Source organism: Salvelinus sp. IW2-2015, linkage group LG8 (assembly GCF_002910315.2).
Source record: "Salvelinus sp. IW2-2015 linkage group LG8, ASM291031v2, whole genome shotgun sequence".
NCBI lineage: Eukaryota > Metazoa > Chordata > Actinopteri > Salmoniformes > Salmonidae > Salvelinus > Salvelinus sp. IW2-2015.
Genome location: NC_036848.1, coordinates 4,883,451 through 4,907,712, shown reverse-complemented (window position 1 = coordinate 4,907,712; position 24,262 = coordinate 4,883,451). Strand labels below are relative to the sequence as shown.

At 43.0% G+C, this 24,262-nt stretch overlaps 1 pseudogene; it reads right to left on the bottom strand.

Annotated features, from left to right (window-relative positions):
* Nucleotides 1–62: 62 nt before the first annotated feature.
* LOC111967292 (PDZ and LIM domain protein 3-like) lies at nt 63–23,966 on the bottom strand (annotated as a pseudogene).
* Between the last annotated feature and the right edge of the window lie 296 nt (nt 23,967–24,262).

Sequence of the window (24,262 nt, the reverse complement as noted above, 5' to 3'; positions counted from 1 at the left end):
GACTAGTTCAATGCAGACTATCTTGAACGTGGTAATAAGAGGACATGACACAAACAAGATAATACGTTTGTCTTCTTTTTTTATTACCAATGGTAACATATTCAGAAAACCTTCAAATCACAAGGCACAGTTGGTATTCACAAGGCATAACAAACATATTCCTTTTTAAAAAAGATAAATGGTTCCGTTTTTGACGGTGATAAGCAAATTCACAATTGCATCARAATGTCCACAGATATTGATATGTTCAGTTCAGGGTGTTAAGTTGATMAACTCCACTGTAGTATGGCCTATCCACTGTGCAGCTTGTGAAACCATATATCATGTATTTTGTCCTGAAATATTCTGTATGAGAAGGGGAGTGGTAAGTTACAGTTCTTGCTCCATTTGGACAGGTCTGTGCATGTCCCGGGCCACTGGTCTCAAGCCGTAGGGTAAACGGTGATGACATCGTGTCCCTCTGGAGGTATCGTCCGGGCGCGGGCATGGGTCTCGCAGTACAGCTGCCCCTCCACAAAGAAGTAGCCCCTCTGCTTCAGGTTGACTTTGCAGTCGGAGCACGTAAAACATCCAGGGTGGCGGAACTTTTCTCTGGCCTTCACCACTGTGCCTCTGCAGGGGACAAGAGAGAGTTGACTGTCTTACTGTGGGAGCAGGGGACAAGAGAGAGTTGACTGTCTTACTTTGGGAGCAGGGGACAAGAGAGAGTTGACTGTCTTACTGTGGGAGCAGGGGACAAGAGAGCATTTACTGTCTTACTGTGGGAGCAGGGGACAAGAGAGAGTTGACTGTCTTACTGTGGGAGCAGGGGACAAGAGAGAGTTGACTGTCTTACTGTGGGACCAGGGGACAAGAGAGAGTTGACTGTCTTACTGCGGGACCAGGGGACAAGAGGGAGTTGACTGTCTTACTGTGGGACCAAGGGAAAGAGAGAGTTGATGTTACTGTGGGTAGATAGGGGAGAGAGGGAGTGTGATGTTTACTGTGGGACAGGGACGAGATGAGAGTGCTGATGATTTACCTGGGTGGCGGAACGCGAGGGGACAAGAGAGACTTTGACTGTTTATGATGCGAGGAGGAGGAGGGTGGACTGGGTCTTACTAGAGTAGAAGGCTGCTGTTTCTGTGGGGAGGGGGAACAGGGGCGCATTGCTGTCTATTGGGTTGGGAGGACAAGAAATTGACTGGTATCTGAGTGGCCGCGACTTGTGCCTGGAGCAGTGTTGTAGTTCATGGTAGAGAGGTTGGGGCCACTGTCCTTCTCAGGTGGGGATAGCCAGAGGGGACAAGAAGAGTTGAACTTGGATCTTGCTATCCTTTGGTGGTAGCAGGACGGGGAAGTAGAATCTGGGGTAGCTCTCTGGAGTACTGTGAGGTGATTTCTGGTGGCGGCGGGGGAACGCACAGGGGACGGCAGCTTTGAGCTAGTGTTTAACTGGTGGCTTGAAGGTCAGGGAACTCGCGGGATTGTGGGTTGTTACAGCAGGGGATGAGGAGTTCGGATGGTCCATTGACTGTGGAGCCCAGGGGAGGACATAGGGGTTGATTGGTCTTATCTTTTTGTGGGAGGCAGGGGGAGGCAGAGAGAGGAGAGTTTGACTGTCTTGTTTATCTATGTGGGGCTGGGAAGGGAGCGAGGAGGGAGATTCGCGACCTGTGGCTTTAGACTGGGTGGGACGTATGGGAATGATATTAGTATTGATTGTCTCTGGATCTGTGGGAGCAGGGACAAGAGAGAGTTGACGTGTCTTCTTGTGGGACCAGGGGACAGAGAGAGAGTTCTGTCTTTATACTGTGGGACCAGGGACAAGAGAATTGACTGTCTTACTGTGGGACCAGGGACAAGAGAATTTACTGTCTTACTGTGGGAGCAGGGACAAGAGGAGAGTTGACTGTCTTATGTGTGGACAGGGGACAAGAGAGAGTTGCTGTCTTACTGTGGGAAGGGGACAGAGAATTTGACTGTCTTATTGTGGGAGCGAGGGACAGAGAGAGTTGACTGTCTTAGCTGTGGACGCTAGGGATCAAGAGAATTTGACTTGTCTTACTTTGGGAGCAGGGGACAAGAGAGAGTTGACTGTCTTACTGTGGGACCAGGGGACAAGAGAGTTGACTGTCTTACTTTGCCTAATCTTGTCTACCAGATACTTCCTCCCAATGCTCTAAATTATTGTTATTATGCGCTGTGTGCAATTAGCCTAGGCAGGAGGTTATACTTTGCCATCCAGATAGATTTATGGATCCAAAACCACCATAGCTCTAACCATACCCCACTTAGACCGTGGTCTTATGCAACAGCAGATGTGCCCCACCACATCAAAAGTATCAGAGGCAGGTATATTCCCTAACTCAAACCTTTCATGTACTTCTTACTTTCATCCCCCAAAACCAAAAGATGAGAGAGGACAGATCTTGTGTTTCCTCACCGCAAAAACATTCCTGCCATGGTTTCTCATTACCTCCCTGTTCACATGTGTATAATGTAGCGGAGGTCCTTCGTGGTTTATTAATACATTCTTTTTGGTTTAGTCATTATCCGGAACATGAAGAGGGTAGGATCAGACAGGTCATTGGGCGAGGGTACGATCAGACGGGTCATTGGACGAGGGCAGGATCAGACGGGTCATTGGGAGAGGGCAGGATCAGACGGGTCATTGGGAGAGGGCAGGATCAGATGAGTCATTGGGAGAGGGCAGGATCAGATGAGTCATTGGGAGAAGGCAGGATCAGATGAGTCATTGTGCTCGGGCAGGATCAGATGAGTCATTGGGAGAGGGCAGCACTATGGCACTCCAGTGCCTTATTTCCTGTCAGCCTGGGTAGTGGGTACTCACACTATGCCGTTTCCACACTTGTCACAGAGGGGTAGTTTCTGTAGCGATCCCGCAGGTGTAAGAGGCTTTGTCACTGGAGCTCTTACACTTCTAGTAATCAACGGCTTTGCTCCTATTAATGCACAAAACATTGGTTTACTGCTGTGTTAAGGTGTCAATCCCTGCTACGTGTAATCCGTTTCTACCCAACCCTGCTCATTCTACCTTTTATCAATACATAGTTACTTAAACATGTGTACTTTGTTATTAAGTGCCGTCAGAGTAGAGAAGTAGTCTGTATGCTTGGATTTAGCTCACCATCAGTCTCAACGTGTTCCTGCAGAGCCTTGAAGGAGCCTGACTGACGTGGTTCATGTGGCCTATCCTGGTCATCCTGGAGCATCCGGTACACATGAGACTCCTTGATGGAGGACAGTGTCTTACCACTAGGATGCAAGAGGGAGGAAGGAAGATTGGATATTTATATGGTACGCTTTTTCTGGAAATTCCTTCTTTGCCTTCACCATCATATATACGTAAAAGTCAAAAGTTTTGGACACACCTACTTCAAGGTTTTTCTCATTTTATGTTTCTTACTTCCTAAATTTGTGAGAAAAGAACTAGTAAAGAAAAAAAACTATGAAATAACACACAATATGGAAATCATGTTAGTAACCCAAAAAATAGGTGGGGTTAAAAACAAATCCAAATATATTTTTATCATTTTAGATTCTAAAAGTAGGCCCACCCTTTGTCTTTGATGACAGCTTTTGCACCCAAATTTTGCATTGCTTCCAAACAGGCTTTCAAACTGGAAAATTTGCTTTTTCAACAGTCTTCAAAGGAAGTTTTCCCCCACATATGTGGCAACTTGGGTTTGGCTGCTTTTTCCTTCATTCTGCGTGTCCATCAATTCCCCAATCAACCATCTTCAATTGGGGTTTTGTTGTCCACGCGCCTGGATATGTTTCCAACCTGTCCCTTGGTGATTGTCCTCCACCCCCCAGGTTGTCGATTATTATATCCCCAGGAAGTTATTCCCTGTGTTTTCCTGTCTCTCTGTGCCAGTTGGTGTCCTTTGTCTGTTTTCAAGTCCAACGAGCGTGTTTTTTTCCCGCTGTTGGCCCTCTGCTTTTGGCCTATTCTCTTCTTTTGGCTTAGTCCTCCCCAGTTTGACCCTTGCCTGTTTTCTGGATGCTGGTTTGTTGGCCTTGAATTCTAAAATAAATCAACAGACAGTGTCACCAGCAAGCACGATAACAACCTCCGCCCTCCATGCTTCACGGTGGGAACCACACATGCAGAGGTCATCTGTTCGTCACACAAAGACAACGGTTGGAACCAAAAATCTCACATTTGGACTCATCAGACCAATGTCCGTTGCTCGTGTTTCTATGACAAAGCAAGTCTCTTCTTCTTATTGGTGTCCTTTAGCAGTGGTATCTTTGCAGCAATTCGACCATGAAGGCCTGATTCACGCAGTCTCCTCTGAACAGTTGATGTTGAGATGTGTCTGTTACTTGTACTCTGTGAAGCATTTATTTGGGCTGCAATTTCTGAGGCTGGCAACTCTAATGAACTTATCCTCTGCAGCAGAGGTAACTCTGGGTCTTCCTTTCCTGTGGCGATCCTCATGAGAGCCAGTTTCATCATAGCGCTTGATGGTTTTTGCAACTGCACTTGAAGAAACTTTCAAAGTTCTTGAAATTTTCCAAATTGACTGACCTTCATGTCTTAAAYTGATGATGGACTGTCGTTTTTCTCTGTTTATTTGAGCTGTTCTTGCCATAATATGTACTTGGTCTTTTACTAAATAGGGRTATCTTCTGTATACCACCCCTACCTAATCACTACACAACTGATTGGCTCAAACTCATTAAGGATAGGGGGCAGCATTTTCATATGCTAATACATAGCTAATATATGCATATTTGTAGTATATTTGGTTAGAAAACACTCTGAAGTTTCTAAAACTGTTTGAATGATGTCTGTGAGTATAACAGAACTCATATGGCAGAAGAAAACCTGAGAAACATCCAACCAGGAAGTGGGAAATCTGAAGTTTGTAGTTTTTTAACTCTTGGTCTATCGAATACACAGTGTCTATGGGGTCATGTTGCACTTTCTAAGGCTTCCACTAGATGTCAACAGTCTTTAGAACCTTGTCTGATGCGTCTACTGTGAAGTGGGGCCTAATGAGGGGAATGAGTCAGAGGTCTGGCAGAATGCCTTGAGGTGGTGACGCTCATTCACGTGAGAGCGAGCTCTGTTCCATGGCTTTTCTATAGACAAAGGAATTCTCCGGTTGGAACATTATTGAAGATTTATGTTGAAAACATCCTAAAGATTGATTCTACGCTTCGTTTGACATGTTTCTACGGTCTGTAATATGACTTTTCGTCTGAAATTTTGCCTGGACCTGCCCGTGCGTTGTGAGTTTAGATTGTGTACTGAACGCGCGAACAACAAGGAGGAATTTGGACATAAATGATGGACATTATGGAACAAATCAAACATTTATTGTGGAACTGGGATTCCTGGGAGTGCATTCTGATGAAGATCATCAAAGGTATAATGTTATTTCTGACTTATGTTGACTCCAACATGGCGGATTGGCTTGATTTGTCGTTTGAGCGACGTACTCAGATTATTGCATGGTGTGCTTTTTCCGTTAAGTTTTTTTTAAATCTGACACAGCCGTTGCATTAAGGAGAAGTGTATCTAAAATTCCATGCATAACAGTTGTATCTTTTATCAATGTTTATTATGAGTATTTCTGTAAATTGAGGTGGCTCTCTGCAAAATCACTGGATGTTTTGGAACTACTGAACATAAAGCGCCAATGTAAACTAAGATTTTTGGATATAAATATGAACTTTACCGAACAAAACATACATGTATTGTGTAACATGAAGTCCTATGAGTGTCATCTGATGAAGATCATCAAAGGTTAGTGATGAATTTGATCAATATTTCAGCTTTTTGTGACTCCTCTCTTTGGTTGGAAAATTGCTGTATGCTTTCTGTGACTAGTTGCTGACCTAACATAATGATATGTTCTGCTTTCGCCGAAAAGCTTTTTTGAAATCGGACACTGTGGTTGGATTAACGAGAATTTTATCTTTAAAATGTTGTCTAATACTTGTATGTTTGAGACATTTGAATTCTGATATTTCTGTTGATTGAATTTGGCGCCCTGCAATTTCATTGGCTGTTGGCGAGGTGTTCCTCGGAATAGCGCACACACAACACACACACACAACAACACACCAGCAACACGCACACACACACACACACACACAACATAAAGCACACACACACACACACACACATGTCACACACACACACACAAGCACAGCACACACAACACACCACACAACACACACCTATATGTACATATCTTAGAGGGACCTGTTCCTCTAGTGAGGTGATCTGGAGCTAGCTGCTGAGCGGGACCGTAGACGTTGGCCTCAGAGTACAGGTTAATGGGGAGTTAATACTGAGCACTGGGCCAGGGGTTGGTCATCATGTGCCGGAGATAGCAGCCAGGGGACGGGTCAGGGTGGGGAGTTAGGTGTTGACCTATCTGTCTTGATGGCCCGATCTTCCCTCAAGCTCTGTACTAGTAAGGAAGGTGTCACCTACGTCTGTAGGGCAGCTGGTTCGTGGTATTTGCTGCCTGGAGTACCAGGTATACGGTACTGCAGGCGAAGAAGAGACACGCTACAATCACCATTAGCTTACGAAATAAGCGAAGTCACATTACCAAGGAAAAGTATGGCACGATGAGTTATTGTCAAAGCTTGATTCAGATTTTGTATTTAGAATCATCAATTACTACCACTCAATCAGAATACATAGTAATTGGGAGACATCTATTTTTCCTCGGATGGATATCGATCATAAACACTTGACATTACCGTGATTGATTTGACTTGGGCTAATCATAGTATTGTGGAGATGTGAGAACTCGTATCATACTGTAATATCATAGGAGGAGATGTCTCGAACATAGTAATTTAACCAAACTATACGTATTACTTTACCGTCAATTACTTCCGCGTACTTGTATGATGGAGATGTTTGAAACTTAAGGTGGATTGAACTTGTATTACTGCGTGCTCTCAGTAGCGGAGATGTCTCTTGAGAACCACTATGTCACTCCCCACACTGTATGTACTGTCAGTGAAGATAGATGTTGCAACTAGTATCACGTATTTACTGCTCGCAGTTAGATTGTATAGGTGATATGTTGCAACACTAGTATTAGCTGTTTATCTATAGACCTGGTCAGTCAGAAGAACTTTGTTGACACTCAGTTACTTGTGTCCCTGTCACTGTCTTTACTCTAAGCTCGTTTCTAGTAGTGCGGAGAGATTGACAACTAGTATTGCCACTGTATTTAGCTAGCACATCAAGTAGGGGAGATGATTGAAAACTAGGTGAAGAATTTGTATTCATAGCGTTCGAACGTTAGGGAGATTGTACAACTAGTATGAAATAGTTATCTGTGCGATTAGATAGGGAAGATGTATGAACAGTATAGTATTACTCGTATTACTGCCGGTCAGTGCGAAGATGTTTGAACACTAGTATTGATAACTGATCATATACCAGTTATGTGTGGAGATGTTATTGAAATAGTGCTTATTCTTGGTGATTGACTGCACAGTAGTGGGAGGATTGGTGTAGATGCGTATTTATGTGTGTAGTTGTTACTGCGTCAGTAGGGAGATGTTGAAACTATGTAGTTTGTTGACTGGATCGTAGTGGGTAGTGGATGTGAAACTCACTAGTATTAATGTAGTTACTGCATATACGTAGAGAGAGTAGTTCGTACACGAGATAGCCTAAGTATTGAGATTCATGCTATTTTATCTGCGTGAGTAGGACAGGGAGTGTGGACTAAGTATTTTATGCATAACTTCACTCAGCGATAGTTAGTGAGTAGTTATGATAACTAATATTTACTGTAATTACCTGCAAGTCCAAGTAGAGATGAGATTCGACTTTCGATGAATACCTAAGTTTATTTGTATCTGGTCACTGCGTCATGTAGGGAGATGTTGAACAGGTATTCTAGTACTTTACTGCATTAGTAGGCGAGATTGTTGAAACTAAGTATTACTGTATATGACCTGCAATCCACTCAGGAGTAGTTGTAACTAGTATTCACTGTACCTAACTGCCCTCAGTGGCAGGAATGTCATTGCAACGATCTAGTATCTTATCGCTGTATTAGCGCTCAGTTAGGGAGAACTGCTTCGACACACGTAGTGATTAGCTGGTACTTTGCGCGTCAGTAGGGACGCATGTTGACCACAGTGAATGATGGCAGTCAACTGTAAAATCAAATGACGGTCTCGAAAATAACTTGGCGCTTCTATTTGGGGTTATTGTTTTTCATCTGTGTGGCACTGTGGATTCACAGAGGAAGGGAAGTATGTCATCCTCGAGAATTACACATAGGTATGTAACTTGGTTTAGACGTGCATTGAGGTAGGAAGAGATGTTGAGAGCTAGTTTACTTTACTTAGCTTGTCAGTTAGGGAGTTATGTTGAAACTAAGTATTAACTGCGATAAGTAGGGTGTGTACATGTTTTTGGAGCTGGTATTTTTATGGTGTTCATGTTATTTGCAGTTTTAAAAAATCCGGTTCAGTATGATGATGATGTGGTGGAGAGAGATCGAAATTTGTGCAGAAATACCTCATTAATAAAATTGATAAAGATAAACTGAGGGATACTATAGCTACTCTACTGGTACATTTTAAGCATCATGCATAGTAGTTGTGAGATGTTGTGATACACTTGAGTAGGTAACTGCTACTTAACGGCTCATCGGTGTATGCTGTAGAATTAGATAATAGACAATAAGTATTTTTGTGTACTGACGATCGAGTAAGGAGAGATGTTCGCACAATAGATATTATCTGTAGTACTCCGCGACAGTAAGGTGAATGATTTGATACACTGCAGTTATCGGGTACTGGTAAATTACTGCATAGTAGAGGGAGATGGTATGAAACTAGATATAATAGCTCCGTCATCGACCTGAGTCGGTTGGGATGAGATGTGAACCTAGTAGTTCATCATAGTAAAGTCTGTATATACATGCCCATAGTAGGGAGATATTAGTAAACTAGTAACTTACACTGCTTATTTTGATGACATGTTCCAAGATCAAGAAGAGAATGTTGGAAACTACCCTAGTGTATTTCACTTAGGTATTCACTAAGCAATCAGTTAGATGTTTTGGAGAATGTTTTGAAAGGTAAGTTATTTATTTACTGGTATTTGCTGCATCAGTAAGGGAGATAGGTTTGAAACTTGATATTACTGTAATTATTGTCGTAAAGATAGTGTGAGGATGTTTTGAAACTAGTCACTTTATTGTTACTCAGTACTTACTTGCCGTCCAGTAGGCGCAATGTTTGAAACGTAGTTATTGTACTGTCGGAATCACTGCGCTCATTGTAGGTGAGAAGTTTGAATTTCTACCCAGTACTCTCATTGTACATTCTAACGCCTGAATCAGTAGGGAGATGTCTGAAAATGTGAACTGTATTACTAGGCGATCAGATAGGAGATGATTGAACAACTAGTATTGTATTACTAAGGCGTCAGTAGGTGAGATGTTTGAGCACAACTATGTTTCATTGTACTATCTGCTGATCGGTAGGGAGTGTTGAAACTCAGTATTACTGTAAATCTATAGCTGCGGTCAGAGGGAGATGTTGAAACTAGTTTTACGTTATTATGCTGATTGGGAGATGTGACATACGTATTCTGCTCAGCTAGTAGAGATGTTGAAATAGTACTCACAGTAGGGACATGTTAAACTGTATTATGTAATCATACGTGCAGAGGCAGATGTTGAACTAGTATTCTCGGTAAATTACCTTGCATCAGGTAGGGAGATTGTTGAACAACTAGTATTACTGTGAATTAACTGCATTGTGTGCAGAGGAAGATAGTTGTAAACTGATCTGTATTACTTCGCTAGAGTGTAACTAGTAATACTGTAACGCATCGTTAGGGACATTGTAACTGTATACTGATAACTGACGCATAGGTATACTGTTGAAAACTAGTATACTTATCTGCGATCAGAGTAGGAGATGCTCGCAATACCTAGTATACTTTGTATATTACTTGCGTCCAGTTAGGTGGAGTATGTTGAAACTAGTATTTACTGTATTACTGCAGTCAGTAGGGAGATGTTTGAAACTAGTATATTTCTCGTATTACTGCATCAGTAAGAGGAGATGTTGAACTAGTATTACTGTAGATTACTGCCATCAGTAGGGTGAAACTAGTTTGAACTGGCCATATTACTACATGTATTACTGCATGCCGTAGTAGGGAGATGTTGAAACTAGTATTTACTGCTATTCACTGCGTCAGTAGGGAGATGTTGAAAACTATATACTGTATTACTGCGTCAGTAGGGAATGTTGAAACTAGTATTACTGTATTACTGCATAGTGGAGTGTTGAAACTAGTATTACTGCGTCAGTAGGGAGATGTGAAACTAGTATTACTGCATCAGTTAGTGGAGATGTTGAAACTAGTATTACTGTATCACTGCGTCAGTAGGGAGATGTTGAAACTCTAGTATTACTGTATTACTGCATCAGTAGGGAGATGTTGAAAACTAGTAATTACTGCGTCAGTAGGGAGATGTTTATAACTAGTATTACTGCATCAGTAGGGAGATGTTGAAACTAGTATTACTGTATTACTGCATCAGTAGGCGAGATGTTGGAAACTAGTATTACTGTATTACTGCATCAGTAGGGAATGTGAAACTAGTATTACATGTAATTACCTGCATCAAGTAGAGAGAGTTTGAACTAGTATACTGTATTATGCATCAGTAGGGAGATGTTGAAATAGTATTACTGTATTACTGCAAGGAGATGTTGAAACTAGTTATTACTGTATTACTGCGTCAGTAGGGAGATGTGTGAAACTAGTATTACTGTATTACTGCGTCGTAGGGAATGTTGAAACTAGTATACTGTATTACTGTCATAGGGGAGTGTTGAAACTAGTTTACTGCGTCAGTAGGGAGATGTTGAAACTAGTCTATTACTGCATCAGTAGGGATGTTGAACTAGTATTACTGTATAACTGCGTCAGTAGGGAATGTTGAAATTAGTTATTACGTATTACTGCATCAGTAGGGAGATGTTGAAAACTAGTATTACTGCGTCAGTAGGGAGATGTTGAACGATAGTATTACTGATCAGTAGTGGGAAGGGGATTGTGAAAAGTAATTACTGTATCTACTGCGTCGTAGGGAGATGTTGAAACTCTAGTATTACTGTATTACTGCATCAGTAGGGAGATGTTGAAACTAGTATTACTGTATTACGTGCATCAGTAGAGAGGATGTTGAAACTAGTATTACTGTATTACTGCATCAGTAGGGAGATGTTGAAACTAGTATTACTGTATTACTGCATCAGTAGGGAGATGTTTGAAACTAGTATTACTGTATTCTGCGTCAGTAGGGAGTGTTGAAACTAGTATTACTGTATTACTGCGTCAGTAGGGAAATGTTGAAACTAGTATTACTGTATTACTGCATCAGTAGGGAGATGTTGAAACTAGTATTACTGCATCAAGTAGGGAGATGTTGAAACTAGTAATTACTGTATTACTGCATCAGTAGGGAGATGTTGAAACTAGTATTACTGCGTCAGTAGGGGATGTTGAAACTAGTATTACTGTATTACTGCATCAGTAGCGGAGATGTTGAAACTAGTATTGTACTGCGTCAGTAGGGAGATGTTGAAACTAGTATTACTGTATTACTGCGTCAGTAGGGAGATGTTGAAACTAGTATTACTGCGTCAGTAGGGAGATGTTGAAACTAGTATTATGTATCACTGCGTCAGTAGGGGATGTTGAAACTAGTATTACTGTATACTGCATCAGTAGGGAGATGTTGAAATAGTATTACTGCGTCAGTAGGGAGATGTTGAAACTAGTATTACTGCATCAGTAGGGAGATGTTTGAAACTAGTATTACTGTATCACTGCATCAGTAGGGAGATGTTGAAACTAGTATTACTGTATTACTGCATCAGTAGGGAGATGTTGAAACTAGTATTACTGTATTACTGCATCAGTAGAGAGATGTTGAAACTAGTATTACTGTATTACTGCCATCAGTAGGGAGATGTTGAAACTAGTATTACTTATTACTGCATCAGTAGGGAGATGTTGAAACTAGTATTATGTATTACTGCGTCAGTAGGGAGATGTTGAAACTGGTATTACTGTATTACTGCGTCAGTAGGGAAATGTTGAAACTAGTATTACTGTATTACTGCATCAGTAGGGAGATGTTGAAACAGTATTACTGCGGTCAGTAGGAGATGTTGAAACTAGTATTACTGTATTACTGCATCAGTAGGGAGATGTTGAAACTAGTATTACTGCGTCAGTAGGGAGATGTTGAAACTAGTATTACTGTATTACTGCATCAGTAGGGAGATGTTGAAACTAGTATTACTGCGTCAGTAGGGAGATGTTGACTAGTATTACTGTATTACTGCGTCAGTAGGGAGATGTTGAAAACTAGTATTACTGCATCAGTAGGGAGATGTTGAAACTAGTGACCTTGGCCTGCAGGTGAAGAAGAGCTTAGGCCTGACGTTAAACTTGTGTTCAAAGTAGCCCAGGTCCTGTGAAAAACAGAAGAGGAGTTAGAGAGGCGCTCTGAGGTTATAGAGTGAGAGAGGAAAGAGGAGCAGCCAGGGAGGAGAAGAGAAGCAAGAGGCAGGGTTAGTGACACCAGGTGGAGGAGGGGAGAGGTGGGGTCCACGGGGCATCAGGAAGGGGGTCCGGATCAGCCTGGCACTTACTCACCCCTCATGCTTATCGTGAACAAGGCCTGGGAGCTGTCCGTGCAGGGCGTCCTGGATGTTGCCTGAGGAGTAGAGGCCTATGGGGGTGTTGTAGGAGGAACTCACCACCTGGCGTCCGTTGGCTATGGTGGCCGCAGCCATGAAGGGCTGGGCGCGTCGGTTGTGACCTGTACCGATAGGTTTCAACTCCTACATGTGGAGCCAGACAGAGACACACACTGCATGCAGCTATACAAGCTATACTGTACACAAAGCTATACAAGCTACACGGTACACACACTGCATGCAGCTATACAAGCTATACTGTACACAAAGCTATACAAGCTACACGGTACACTCACTGCATGCAGTGGTCAAAGTTATACAAGCTACACGGTGCACACACTGCATGCAGTGGTCAAAGCTCTACAAGCTACACTGTATGTGTCTGAAGAACCACTATAACCCTAGAATTGCCTGAAGGGTACAATTTAATTCAATTGAATTGAATACCAGCTATACTGTAACTCTACACAACCACACAAACACCAGGAGAGGGATTGATTTGAATCGGAATGTAGTCCTTAACCTAAAACCATTTATGCCTTTGGCTACTTACTTGCTGTTCTGCCTCTAAATTGAGCTTGAATGGGTTTGCTTTCCCATCCTCTGTGACTTGGGGAGACCACAGTTTGGTCTCAGGCCTGCAAGACAGACAGAGAAAGAGTCCACGGTCAGTCAAACCCTGATATACAGCAGCCTTCCTTCCTTCCTGACATTAAATAATAAATCCAGATCAAACCGTAGCCAGACAGGCCAGCTGCTTAGCATTTTGACCCAACCATGCCCTTGCTGCACTCGTAATTTACATCAGCGCCTCAAGCATCTCTGACCCCACACGAGCATCTCTGACCCCACGCAAGACTCTCAAACAGTTTCATGAGGTTATGAATCAAAGAGATGGAATGCAGRCCTGGCATTTTGACTGAGCGCCGTGCGCCCGGCAACCACTCATAAAGGCCTAACAAGTTCACTATGGCTCAGCCACAGACAGACAGTCAATGTTTCCCCTTGACTTACTATTTTTGTACCTTTGTTAAACTTTGCATCATTGGGAAGGGCTCGCAAGCAATCATTTCACYGTAAAGTCCACACCCGTTGCATTCAGCGTATGTGACAAATAAAACMTGATTTGATTTCCTTTTTATTTCTGTTAGCTTGTTGTGTGTATGTACTGACATGTATGTGTAACTGATAGCTGCACACACACACTACATGTTAARGTTTTTAAATGTATGTAAATTGTAAAGTCTGTAATGTATTTTTGTTCTATGTGGGACCTCAGTAAGACTAACTGTCTCCATCGGCGACTGCTAATGCGGATCCTGATAAAAAAGCTTGAAGGAAGAAAATGTCATAACAGCTAGAGTATTCAACATTGTGTGGTGTGTATTTAAATGTCATAACTGCTAGAGTATTCAACATTGTGTGGTGTGTATTTATATGTCATAACTGCTAGAGTATTCAACATTGTGTGGTGTGTATTTAAATGTCATGATTGCTAGAGTATTCAACATTGTGTGGTGTGTATTTAAATGTCATAACTGCTAGAGTATTCAACATTGTGTGGTGTGTATTTAAATGTCATGACTGCTAGAGTATTCAACATTGTGTGGTGTGTATTTAAATGTCATAACTGCTAGAGTATTCAACATTGTGTGGTGTGTATTTAAATGTCATAACTACTTAGAGTATTCAACATTGTGTGGTGTGTATTTAAATGTCATAACTGCTAGCAGATTTCAAACATTGGTGTGGTGTGTAATTTAAATGTCATAACTGCTAGAGAGTATTCAACATTGTGTGGTGTGTATTTAAATGTCATAGACTGCTAGAGTATTCAACATTGTGTGGTGTGTAATTTAAATGTCATAAACTGCTAGAGTAATTCAACATTGTGTCGGTGTGTATTTAAATGTATCATAACTGCTAAGTATTCAACATTGTGTGGTGTGTATTTAAATGTCATAACTGCTAGAGTATTCAACATGTGTGTTGTGTGTATTTTATATGTCATAACTGCTAGAGTATTCCAACATTGTGTGGTGTGTATTTAAATGTCATACTGCTAGAGTATTCAACATTGTGTGGTGTGTATTTAAATTCATAACGGCTAGAGTATTCAACATTGTGTGGTGTGATATTTAAATGTCGATAACTGCTAGAGTATTCAACCATTGTGTTGTGTGTATTTAAATGTCATTAACTGCTAGAGTATTCAACATTTGTGGTGGTGTGTATTTAATGTCATAACTGCTAAGAGTTTCCTTTTTAAAATAGCCAACTCAGAGCGAACATTGTGTGGTGTGTATTTAAATGTCATAACTGCTAGAGTATTCAACATTGTGTGGTGTGTATTAAATGTCATACTGCTAAGTAGTTCAACATTGTGTGGTGTGTATTTAAATGTCATAACTGCTAGAGTATTCAACATGTGTGTGTGTATTTAAATTCAAACTGCTAGAGTATTCAACATTGTGTGGTGGTATTTAAGCAATAAGGCCGAGTGGTGTGTTATGGCCAATATCCACCGGCTAAGGGCTGTTCTTGCTGCACGACGCAACGGGAAGTGCTAGGGACCCACAAAGGGCCCCCCTTAAAGCCTGTTGGTAATTATTGGGCCATATATCACAACCCCCCAGAGTTTGGCCTATTTGCTTTATTTTATAAACCTGGTTAACCAACGGGCTAAAATTATGAGCCAGTAGAAATATAAATTTGTTTTGTATTTACCCGTGGTATACCCAAGCTTTTTCAAAGCCCATTTCAGCTCTTGCGCCAAAGGCTCGACCAACACCAGTTCATAACTAAATTCTATTCCTTTCATTGGCAGCGGTTTTAACTAGCGTTGTTAAGCAAAACAAGGTTGGACACCATAGGATGGTGGCTTTTGGTTGTCCTGGTTGTACTTTGGTGTATTTATCCAATCTTATTAACCGGGGTGCAGTCCCCCAAATAGCCAACCCTATTCCGCTTTTATTGACTAAGGTTTTAACTTACTGTGTTGACCAGGGCCCTATTTTGACCAGGGCAGACAAGCGTAGTGCGATTACAAAGAAATAGGGTGCCATTTGGGACACAGACCAGTCATTCTGCTTGCTCACCGCCCTACCTCTCAATCTTGAGGCCGAGAGCTGGGAGGCAGGCGTCTTTGATCTTGTTCTGGGCCTCGCCTGTGAAGTCATGGCCTCTGTACTCACACCGTCGATGGCCAGGATGATGTCACCGGGGGCACAAGTTGCCAGCGAAGGCTTGCTGCCAGGCGTCAGCCTAGAAACCAAGCACACTTTAGTCTTGAAACAGTTTAATGGAGCACAATGTGTGGAGAGAAGTGGATGGGGCAACATCTCTAGTGTGGTTGGTAGATACCATTGCAGTACACTGGCTGAAATTCAACAGTAGATGGTAACAATCGCAGAGTGGTGAATAGGAGTCCATTTCTGTGTTTTACAATGCCCTATAAATAAAGCTGTGTGGGATGATGGTGTCCATCACTGTGTGGGTGCCAGACTACAGTACATTGGAAGAGGAGATTTACACGATATTGACAACTCTGCCTGATCTAAGCTGCATTGGGCATCCCATTCTGTTCCAAGCCTAGAACCCCGCGTCCGTGCCCCCGCCTCTCGGTTGCTCCACTCCCCCCCCCGCGCACTCCGCGCACTCTTCGCCTCCACGTCTTATCCCCCCCTCATCTCGTCTCCACCCCCCCCCCCTCTCTCACACTGCTTCTCCCCCCCCCCCCTCTCTCTCCGCCCCCCCCCCTATTCTCCCACCCCCCTTCTCTACTCCCTCTCTCTATCTGCCCTCTAATGGGGCCTGACTCATCGCCCTTTGCCGCCTCTGCCTACCTGTCCAGTCGTCATTCCAGAGGTATGTGGCACCTCACCTCTTCTGCTTCCAGGTCGTTATGCTCGCGAAGCGCCTTCACCATGCCTGGCCTCTGCAAGCCATGCCCACACTGTCCGGCGCCCTTGTCTCGTCGGACTACTGTGTGAAGTCCCTGTTGTTCTGTTGAAAAGGCAGATTAATGCAGACTGGGGTAATCTATCTGGCTATTTATGGCTGGATGATTCATTTGGGCTCTGTTACGTTACGCTGCCTGTATCATATATCTTCTACGAGGGAAACAACTTGATAACAGCTGCCTCCTTTACGTTCCTGTTTCATATTACTCCTCATTTGAACGTGGTGTACAAGTCCTAACTCTAACCTGTATGAACCAAATACAGTACATGAACTTCTTTGGTATGCTATACTGTATGGTATCAGTAGCCATGTCCTCAGTATCAGGTCACATACGGCAGACTGTTGTCTGTTTGTGGTTTCTTACTACTCTGTTGTCTCTAACAGACATCTGGAATTACTGAGTGAGAACCTCTCACACAGACGAACCACCATGACACCTCTCACACAGAGGAACCACCATGACACCTCTCACACAGAGGAACCACTATGACACCTCTCACACAGAGGAACCACCATGGCACCTCTCACACAGAGGAACCACCATGACACCTCTCACACAGAGGAACCACCATGACACCTCTCACACAGAGGAACCACCATGACACCTCTCATACAGAGGAACCACCATGACACCTCTCACACAGAGGAACCACCATGACACCTCTGCATGACAGGACAGGAAGTAAGAGCCATTTGAGAGGGAGGGGCTTAAAATACGTCAGCCACACACACAGTCTCAGTTCCACACTAATACACATCCTCATGAAATCACAAACCACTCATACTATTCAAACCTATACGCATACAAAACACAATTAGATAGCAGCCATAACCACACATTGTTACAAGATAAAAGCAGACTGGCATACAGTACAAGCAGAAGCAGACTGTTTGCAGTTTAGTGACATACTGGAACACCTGTTTCCTGTTTAGACGTAGGCATCATCAGTAATGGCTTTGACAACGTGGTGAAAAACATGCCATATAGACCCAGAGGCACCTCTCAGAGAAGAGCACTGCACAAGTAAGGACATGCTACCCACATGAAGATATCACTACCAGCCAATTCCCGGCACCTTATGACCAATCCTTTTCAGACAGATGGGACTCATATTATAACACTAATCCCTATGGGCTCTGGTCAAAACTAGTACACTATAAAAGGAATAGGGTGCCATTTGGGACGTATAACCATGGTCTTCCGTTGCTTATCAGTTATTTTTGTATGAGCAATACACCAAGATTGTTGGGTAGTTGGTTTTAATAGAATAACAGCTGGGATTTGAGCAGTAATGTTGCAGAATGTTGTTGGATAGACGTCACAAACCTAATCAGCAGAGGAAACAATTAGGCATCACTGAAATAACCATGGTTATGATAAGACACATTTGGCCTAAATTGTAGATCACTATTGTATTCCCAGACCCTGACTATGGCATGGATATGCTTTCTGCTTGGTTTTGGTCTTAATCAGAATTTAGGTTCTGGTCTTAATCAGAATTTAGGTTCTGATTTTAATCAGAATTTAGGTTCTGGTCTTAATCAGAATTTAGGTTCTGATTTTAATCAGAATTTATGTTCTGGTCTTAATCAGAAATTAGGTTCTGGTTTTAATCAGAATTTAGGTTCTGGCTTTAATCAGAATGTAGGTTCTGGTTTTACTCTGAATGTAGGTTCTGGTCTTAATCAGAATTTAGGTTCTGGCTTTAATCAGAATGTAGGTTCTGGTCTTAATCAGAGCGATGTGGAGCAAAATCAGGCTGGTTAGCAGGAACCTGTGTCATTATGGGTCATATCTGTCTTTAACTCTGGACTGCTCTCTTCTAGCCCATAGTTAAAGTTAACGTTATCCAGCTAATGATCATTCAAAACCTCCAAGAAGTAGCATTGGATCACAGTTAAGTAATAAGGACATGAACTTGAAGGGAGGAATGAAAAATAACCAGCTTTTCATTGGTCCCAATTACTCTGGGTTACAGTGCTGGGTTACATTATATACCATTAGCACCATTCCTGACAAGATTTCAAACAATAGCCAGAACATGAAAGTGCAGCTCAAGGATCATCTACAGTCAGCCGGAATGCTGGAGGAAGTATTCACCAAGTCTTGCTGCGTGACTCTTAAGTAAACCTGTAACCTCCCCATCCTAGCTCTAGTCAGCCACTACACATTTATGTCCTAAATGGTACCCTATCCCCTACATAGTGCATTCATTTTGGTCTAAAATAGTGCACTATAAGGGAATAGGGTGTCATTTGGGTCAAGAAGCCAAGGCTTTTCCAGTCCTACACTACTAACAGTCTACTAACAGTCTGCTAAGAGTCTCAGTCCTACACTACTAACAGTCTGCTAAGGTTCAGTCCTAACTCTACAGTCTGCTAAGGTCTCAGTCTACACTCTAACAGTCTGCTAAAGAGTCTCAGTCCTACACTACTAACAGTCTGCTAAAGAGTCTCAGTCCTACACTACTAACAGTCTGCTAAGAGTCTCAGTCTACACTACAAAAGTCTGTAAGAGTCTCAGTCCTACACTACTAACAGTCTGCTTAAGAGTCTCAGTCCTACACATAATACTATAATCTCAGTCCTACACTACTAACAGTCTGCTAAGAGTCTCAGTCATATGCCCTCTGCTCCTTCAGCAGCTCGTTACGGACCCGGGTCGAGGGGAGTTCCTGCGGGACGAGGGGGGTTCCTGGGGGTCGAGGGGCGTTCCAGGGGGCTGAGGGGTAAGAAGATATGTGCTCCTGGCTGTGACAGGTGTGACTTGAGATCTCCATGGTGCCTCACTAGACATCCAGGCCATTTGGCCCTGTTGGCGAGGGTAGCCGTCATTCATAGAGACAAGCATATACAGTACGTAGCCCCGAGTCATGTTGCAAATTTTCCTATTTTGAAAGTCTTATCGTTTGCTTGAACAAGCAATAGCTCACCTTATACATTCTAGTGTACCGCCCTCCACAACATAAACCTAATAGTTTGTTCATTGCAGGATTTCTCTGACCAGCTGGCTTTGGTCATGTTTAAATATGACAGAGTTATTTAAAGAATGCACTAGCTAGGGAGAGTTAGAATGTGCTACATGCCACAGGGCTTACACACTACCAAGGCCATAGTGTTGATCTCCTGCTGTCCTATGGTCTGAATATTGATCACTTGGAAACTATTGATGTGTTTGTCTCTGACCATCTCATTATTGTTTCTGAAAATGTCTGCCACCCCTAGCCTCCTGAGTGGTGCAGCGGTCTAAGCCACTGCATCGCTACAGACCCGGGTTCGATCCCAGGCTGTGTCACAGCCGTCCGCGACCGGGAGACCCATGAGGCGGCGCACAATTGGCCCAGCGTCGTCCGCGTTAGGGGAGAGGTTGGCCGGCCGGGATGTCCTTGTCCCATCGCGCTCTAGTGACTCCTTGTGGTGGGCCGGGCACCTGCAAGCTGACTTCGGTCGCCAGCTAGACGGTGTTTCCTCCGACACATTGGTGCGGCTGGGTTCCGGGTTAAGCGAGCAGTGGGTCAAAAAGCAGTGCGGCTTGGCAGGGTCGTGTTTTGGAGGACGCATGGCTCTCGACCTTTGGCTCTCCCGAGTCCGTAGGGGAGTTGCAGCGATGGGACAAGACTGTAACTWCCAATTGGATATCAAGAAAAATGATAATTTATTTTTATAAAAGTCTGCCCCAATCTCTCTCGCATCACTGCTTTTATATCCTCTCCTAATGATCCTGGTCTTTGTCGTCATAKCGCTGATTTGCTGAACAGTTTCAATGACATACAGTGGATTCGGAAAGTATTCAGACTCTTGACTTTTTCCACATTTTGTTAAGTTTCAGCTTTATTATAAAATTGATTAAATCGTTTTTTCCCTCATCAATTTACACACCATAATGACAAAGAAAAACAGGTTTTAGATATCTTTGCAAATTTATAACAAATAAAAACTGAAATATCCCATTTACGTAAGTATTCTTACCCTTTATTAGGTACTTTGTTGAAGCACCATTGGCAGTGATCACAACCTCGAATCTTCTTGGGTATGATGCTACAAGCTTGGCACACCTGTATTTGGGGAGTTTCTCCCATTCTTGTCTGCAGATCCTCTCAAGCTCTGTCAGGTTGGATGGGGAGCGTTGCTGCACAGCTATTTTCATGTCTCTCCAGAGATGTTAGATTGGGTACAATTTCGGGCTCTGGCTGGGCCACTCAAGGACATTCAGAGACTTGTCCCGCAGCCACTTCTGGTTTGTCTTGGCTGTGTGCTTAGGGTCATTGTCCTGTTGTGGAAGGTGAAACTTCGCTCCAGTCTGAGGTCCTGAGCACTCTGAAGCAAGTTTTCATAAAGGATCTCTCTATACTTTGCTCCGTTCACCTTTGCCTCGATCCTGACTAGTCTCCCAGTCCCTGCCGCTGAAAAACATCCCCACAGCATGATGCTGCCACCACCATGCTTCTCCGTAGGAATGGTGCCAGGTTTCCTCCAGACGTGACGCTTGGAATTCAGGCCATAGAGTTCAATCTTGGTTTCATCAGACCAGACAATCTTGTTTTTCATGGTTAGAGAGTCTTTAGGTGCCTTTTTCCYTCTGGCCACTCTACCATAAAGGCCTGATTGGTGGAGTTCTACAGAGATGGTTGTCCTTCTGGAAGGTTTTCCATCTCCACAGAGGAACTCTGGAGCTCTGTCAGAGTGACCATCGGGCTCTTGCTCTTGCTCACGAGCAGCCAGCTAAGAAGAGTCTTGGTGGATCCAAACTTCTTCCATTGAAGAATGATGGAGGCCACTGTGTTCTTGGGGATCTTCAATGCTGCAAAAATGTTTTGGTACCCTTCCCCAGATCTGTGCCTCAACACAATCCTGTCTCGGAGCTCTACGGACAATTCCTTCGACCCCATGGTTTGGTTTTTGCTTTGACATGCACTGTCAACTGTGGGACCTTATATAGACAGCTGTGTGCCTTTCCAAATCATGTCCAATCAATTGAATTTACAACAAGTGGACTCCATTATAGTTGTAGAAACATCTCAAGGATGATCAGTGCAATTTCAAGTCTCAAAGCAAAGGATCTGAATACTTATGTAAATAAGTTATTTCTGTTTTTTATCTTTAATACACTTGCAAAAATGTCTAGAAACCTGTTTTTGCTTTGTCATTATGGGGTATTGTGTGTAGATTGCTGAGGATTTTTCTTTATTTAATCCATTTTAGAATAAGGCTGTAACGTAACWAAATGTGGAAAACGTCAAGGGGTCTGAATACTTTCCGAAGGCACTGTATATCAGACTACTTTAGACTCAGTGGCACCAGTTAAAAACAATAATAAACTGTCTGCCAGTCTCACTTTGGTTAAATGACCACAGTCATGCCTTAAAAAGTGAACTTAGAAAGGCTGCATGTAAATTGAAGGCATGCAAATTTCAAGTATTCTATGACGTACAGTAATGAAGGATCTGATGAGAAATTACAATGTTGCTGTTAAAGATGCAAACTATTTCTCTACCCTGATCTCTGAGAAGTACCCTGATCTCTGAGAAGTACAGTGATCTCTGAGAAGTACCCTGATCTCTGAGAAGTGCCATAACTCGAACATTCTGTTTAAGACAATTGAGTGTGTTGTTGGTGGCCCCCTTAACAATGACATGCTTGCATCCCCTGGTCTCGGCGAACAGTTTTTACGATTATTTTCTACAGAAAATATAGAACATTTTAGATCCCAGATTGACAGTAGCCAACCCCATACCAGCATTTCTGGTCAAGAGGCAACTACTCTGAGACTGTCTACTGCTTCCTTTTACTCCTTTGACCAAATATCCTTTGAGTCCCTCCTTGGTACTGTTCCTCACATGAAGACCTCCCCCTGACCCTTGGACATGGTCCCTACTGCACTACTAAAATAAGTTATCCATACTGTTGGCCCCAACATTCTGTGTATTGTAAATAGCTCCCTGACCTCTGGCTCCTTCCCAGCCTATTTTAAAACTGTTCTGGTCCAACTTCTCCTTAAAAAGCACAATCTAGACCCCTCCTCATCTCTAAACTTCCRTTTTTATCCAATATGTTAGAAAAAGTTGTTTTTAAGCATTTGGGGGCTTATTTGAGTATGAGTACGAACAACAAATCACTTCACAGCACAGAAACATCTTTACTGAAAGTCAGTAATAACTTTCTGTTGGCTGACGGTGCRGGTGAATGCTCTAACGTAGTTCTCTATCCTAGTTTTTTGGATCTCAGTGTCATGTTTGATACTATTGATCATAACCTTCTTGTCGACAGACTGGAGAGGTGGGTGGGAATCTACGGCAGAGCCCTCGACTGGTTCAGGTCATATCTATGTGGCAGACATTTCTCAGWGACCATGGGTGGTTCAGTATCGTCCCCAGCACTTATTTACTATGGTGTCCCTCAGGGGTCAATTCTGGGCCCCATCCTTTTTTCCCTGTACATGAGTCCCCTGGGTGACATCATCCGCAATCATAAAATTCAGTTTCACTGCTATGCAGATGACATGCCACTTTATTTACCAATCAGACCCAGTGATKAAGCTAGCATAGCAAACCTTCCACCAGTATCTTGCTGACATCAAATGTTGGATGTCTGACAACTTCCTCCAGCTCAATGATATGAAATCAGAGGTTGTTTTATTTGACCCACACCTTGCTAGAACCCGGATTGTAAATGACCTTGGTCATTTGTCCACCAGTGTAAAGCCTTCGGTCAGAAACCTTGTGTCTTCTTTGACACAGACCTGAGCAGCATGTAAAGGTTGTCCAGTCCTGCTTATATTATTATCTATATATAAAGCAAAAGTCAAGTTTTTTATTTGTCACTGATATATAGAAAGTTATACATGCTTTTAATTCCTCAAGCCTAGATTACTGTAACTCTTTGTAAGCCTGTCTCAGTCAGAAATCACTCCATTGTCTACAGTTAGTTCAAAATGCTGCCACTCTGCATTTAACAGGCACCAGAAAATGTAACCATATCACACCTACGAGTCAATTTTAGAATATATTTTAAAATGGTATTAATCACGTTTAAGGTTGGTCAGTGGTCACTCACCCTGGTGATGGTCAGGGGCTGGTTGAAGTCCTTCCCTCCATTGAGCCTGAAGCCCCAGGGGGCTGGCCCATCCAGGACCACATTCTGGGGCATTATCTTCCAAACTGTCACCCTCTTTCTGGTAGAGCAGCAGTCACAGCAGCAGTAGGCTAATATACAGTATGCGCTCTTGCTCTGTCGCTCTCTCTCTCTCTCTCTCTCTCTCTCTCTCTCTCTCTCTCTCTCTCTCTCTCTCTCTCTCTTCTCTCTCTCTCTCTCTCTCTCTCTCTCTCTCTCTCTCTCTCTCTCTCCTCTCTCCTCCTTCTCTCTCTCTCTCTCTCTCTCTCTCCAGCACACACACACACAGACACACTGCTCTTCCAGAGCTGATTGGCAGCCTCTCTCTGGCCAGGATCCTTTATAACAAGCCGCTGGGCATGTTAGGAGGATGCCCCGCCCTCAGAGTGAAGTCATCCGGCTGTCTGAGGACCTCTGAGGCAGAATGCTAGAACTTACCCTGTCAGTTACT